At 42.8% G+C, this 4,617-nt stretch overlaps 1 protein-coding gene across 1 annotated transcript in view; it reads left to right on the forward strand.

The window, feature by feature from the left end:
• LOC109463202 (transcription elongation regulator 1-like) overlaps positions 1-4,617 on the forward strand; it is a 54,529-nt gene that overhangs the window by 36,925 nt on the left and 12,987 nt on the right.

The raw sequence follows: 4,617 nt of genomic DNA on the forward strand, positions 1-4,617 counted from the left end.
AAAAATTGGCCATTTTCACGTGGAATTAAACCCATCACCCAGATTTTTGCCACCGATATGACTTATATGGTCGGAAAGAGAAAACCCTTATGTATTATTAAGAAAAGTATAAAAGGAAAATCCCTAACACTGAGATTATCACAATAGCCCGTCGCGCGAGGCATAGCTACAGCACCCCCCAGAACGCATACAAGGCAAAACTAGGTCAAACCGAAGCACCGCGCTCAGGGCGGAAGGACACCGGAAGTAAGTCTCGGCCGAAATCAATTTTCACCCAAAACACGCCACTTCTTACACTTTTCAGCCATGTTAGTAGCTAATCCCATTTTGCAGCAGATTATGAGAAATGTAAACTCAAACATGAACCATCGGAACCCCTTCGTCACTTTTTTTCCGGGCACTATAGTGGACCCCTGTCGCGGAAGAACTGGTGTGTGCACCGCTAAGTGTTGCTGCAAGACAGGACGCTCCATCTTCTCCAATCACGTCACCTCCGGAGGTTAGCTCTGCAGCCGCTCGGGACTGCAGCCAAAAACAGCTTTATATCAGCCTGTCTCCTAATGCAATTCTTCCCAGACGTTCCCCTGACAGTGGCTCAGCTCTCCTACATGTAGCCTGCAGGAGCAGCTGTGCATGACGACAACACGGCATCAACTCAAGGATGATGTTATATTGGAACGGAGGAGTAAAGAATCTGGCAATCAACACTCCCAAACCCTCCACTTGTCATAACGACTTGACTTTGATAACTTTGGAAGATTGGACCAAAAATGGTCCATTTGATGTGTAGCCACAGTGGTTCTTGATAGGATCGTTTCAAGTCGGTGGAATTTATGATCAGAAGCTGAGTGGATATGGTTAGGGATGGTGCTGTTTTCTGATAAGTGGGGCAAAGTGATGATAACATTTTGATGACATGAAGCTATCAGTTGTAGACAGCATTGAGTATGTGCAAGATTTGGACTCTAGTTAGATATGTACAGGAATTTTGTGGTAACGTAACAATGAGCAGTAATAGTGATTGTTAGAGAATGCTAAGACACTTGATTATGTATACAGGGAGTTCAATTGGGCACATAATCAATACACTTAAGTTGAAAAGCTGGATGGTCCTCCCTTTCCCTGACTTCTTCATGTCAGATTGAAGACCAGATTAATGCCTTCCATCAAACACTCCCCCTCATCTTGCAGTCAGCCATCCTTCATTCACCACATCTCATCGCAGGCACCAGTTCTACTGAGCAAGACGGATAATCATCATTCCCATCTGGATTACTCCTTCTTAATGGCCATGGTAACGGAGACATATTTTCCATCTTGAAAAGGTTCCCAACCCATTTACGTTGCCTTCTCACGCATGAGGTCTTTTCCACAGTACCTCGTGATGAGGAGCTGGCTCTGACCCAAGAAAGGTGGTGGTCGGAGTCGGTTATGATTAGTATCTTCTCTTCGTAAGTGCAACATCATTGTCCTACAGGGGAAAGAGGTGATGTCAGTTATTGCCGGTGCTTGTAGACATGATACCAGTCTTGCATATTTAGTTGTTCTAGGAAGAAAAAGTCCATGATGTGCTATTTCCTGTTGTTACTAAGAATGAATAAGGCACTGAAATGAACATATTTTTTGGGGGAGCTATTTCTCCCCCAGCCAGCTCAGTAGTTACGCCCTAAAGTTAGTTGCTAGCCCAGAGTAATTTGTAGTCTGAGAACATCCATAACACTTGCTGAGAGACCTTGGTTCCCACGTAAGCCGTGCGGCATGAGCAGAATTCAATTTCTTCATTTGCTTGGCAGCGATTCCTGGAGGAAAAGATCGCCTAAGCTTCCAAACAGGCTATAAAGCAGCAGGAGAATCTGGCAGTCGTAACTGTTCCATTAGCGGCGGTGCAATCCCCGTAGATGTGACGCCTTAAATGTCTCGCCCATTATCTTAAGACAAAGGGGTGTTGGGAAGATGTGCCGGTGGCCAACCTTTCACTGAAACTAGACACAAATGTCACCAATCAACCTCGCGTACAGGAAAGTGACGGCAGGAGGGCATATACAGTCCACAGGGGGGGTTTTCTGCACAGGAGTTATCAATATGGAAATGGCCTGTGTGTCAAACTTTGATTTAACAACGTCAGGGGTCTCAAAAGGCGGGCCATTACACGGCGCCGTGAGAACAATCGGTGGTCCTTCATGTTTGGCAAATGGCAGGTGTACTTCCCTGGTATTTTATTGGAAGGTCATGATGGGTCTACTTGCAAAACAAGATGGGAAATCTGGTTAGAGAACATTTGCTTCCCCAAGGTTACAGTGCAGGAGGCTGTGAGGACGTCATGGGAGTCCACAGTATGGGAGACTCCCCTGTTCATCTGTGATGTGAATACATGTACTAGTAACTGTCTGTGGTAGCTGGTTCCGGTCAAATTTGTCACAGACTAAGGGCATACTTCAGAAAGTTCTGCATAAGTTGTATAAATTTCGGTTGTCTTAATGAAAAGGCCATCTTAGAGTTTAACCCCTGCCTATGGTTGGTTCTGTCAAAGCCAGCTTGAAAATTCTGTGACATCAAAATCTAACTAGAAAGGCCGACATTTGCTTTGGAGCAAATACAGCAATGGCTTCACCACATTTTACGACATGGCAGGGAAAGAATGAGAAACACAAGGGAAAACAATGCTTTACATTGATATAACTATAGTATGAAGTAACATACAACTAAGACTACAACAGTTGGATAGCTATTCCCTACATTATTGGTTAGGATTTTTAATTGCATAATGCAAACTGTTGATTTTCAAGAAAAAAGAAGCGTTCATGCCCCGCATTCCAATGCTGGAGCAGGAAAGCTTAAAATACCTACCAAAACACTTGAATACAGACCTACTGTCAGTATGGAATGGCTCTGTGCAGGTATTAATTAAGTTAAGCCTGTTAAATTCCAACAGCCAATCAGCAAGGAGAATAGAGGAAAGCTGCATGCCTATTGGTTGATGCCCTGCATTCCATTGTGATGACTCATGCCCAAATGTGGTAACACTGCACACTAACTCAGTAATACATTTGCTATAACACAGCCAAAAAACTCAAATAAAACCATTCTAAAAGCCTGTATCACAAAAATTTAAAAAACGCCTGGGGGTATTTGCCTACTGTACCTCCATACCAAATTTCAGGTCCTTAGGCCTCAAAATGAAGAAGCTGAATCCATTTAAAGAAATGGCAGGAGGAGAAGAAGAAGGAGGAGAATCATGAGAAAAAGCAATATGGTTTCACCACTTTGTGGTGAACCCATAACAACAATTGTGACTGCATTGTAAAACTTTGCTTGTAGAAAACTAGTGGAGAAGACACGTGTAAATTGTGAAATATACACCAACATAGAAAATGTAGTACTTTTTGATTAACCCTTGTGACAACTATTACCAACCATAAAGACATCACAATTTTAATGATGCATACACTAATCTGATATAATAAACTGGCAATTATGCCAGCTACATTCACAGACATGTTGAATCATCTTATGATAATAGAAAATGTAGAAAATGGCAGAAAAAATTTGGAATGTGACTTGACAATATTTTTGTGTCACCTGTTTGACGAAATCCTTGTATTCTCTGAAATGTTGTTTATTTCAGCCATGATTTTGTACATGATTGTTCTGTATGCAAATCACCTCTTTTGCAAGGTTTACTGTTGTAGGAAAGTAAACAATACTGATTTCAAAGGTCTGCTGTCACCCTCATACATGTACATGTTTTTTAATGATGATGTTGAATGGTACATTAGTTTGCACACATGAAGTGGAATAGAGGTGTCAGCAAAGGGGTCCTCCTGTGGCCATGAAATTCTACTACATGACAGTGGGAATCAGTTCTGACAAGCCCTAATCTTATATGAAGGGATGTAAAGACAGCCTTTTCATTTTGGAGCGGCACCGTCTTTGATGTGTGCATTAGATGGCATAACTGCCTAATGTAGGAGAACAGTGCGTGCAAGGAGGATCCTTACCGATGACATCATGCATTAGGCTCCGTACCAACAGCCCTTTTCATTAGTGCTTGAGTTTGTGAGGGGAAGGGCTATGAAATGTAACAATCCTCCTGTGTGGGTTTTAATCCCATCTGTCGTAACTGGAGTCTTCCCTGGAACAGTCTGTGGAGGAAGCAGACGTTGTAAGTGATCCTGGCGCCAGCCTTCAACTCAAAGAATTGCTGAATCCTGCTGAAACGACCCTCTCTGACATCTCCCGAACACATCCTCCAGTCATAAACGTAATGGACAACTTAATGGCCCATCTCTAGTGTCGTGTTACCCGCTGGATTGCCATGGAAGGCTGAGACGGAGATGGTGGATGTGGGAGACTATCATTGTCTGAACGATGGCAGGAAGCTAAAGCACTCGCATTCTAATGACTCTGATTGGATGGGAACTGCTAACTGTACCCTCGTGGCAACAAAGTAACATTGGACAAAACAGATTTTAACTGTATGCTTCTGAAGCAGACTGGACCATCTCTGATAAATGGTAGTTCTTTTCTGAAACGACTGAAGAAATTAAAGATTTCAGACTTCTGGGATGTATTTTGGGATTTTGTGATCTTCAGACCTCCAGGAATCATTGTTTGAAT

Source organism: Branchiostoma belcheri, unplaced genomic scaffold (assembly GCF_001625305.1).
Source record: "Branchiostoma belcheri isolate BF01 breed outbred unplaced genomic scaffold, Haploidv18h27 scaffold123, whole genome shotgun sequence".
NCBI classification, from domain to species: Eukaryota; Metazoa; Chordata; class Leptocardii; order Amphioxiformes; family Branchiostomatidae; genus Branchiostoma; species Branchiostoma belcheri.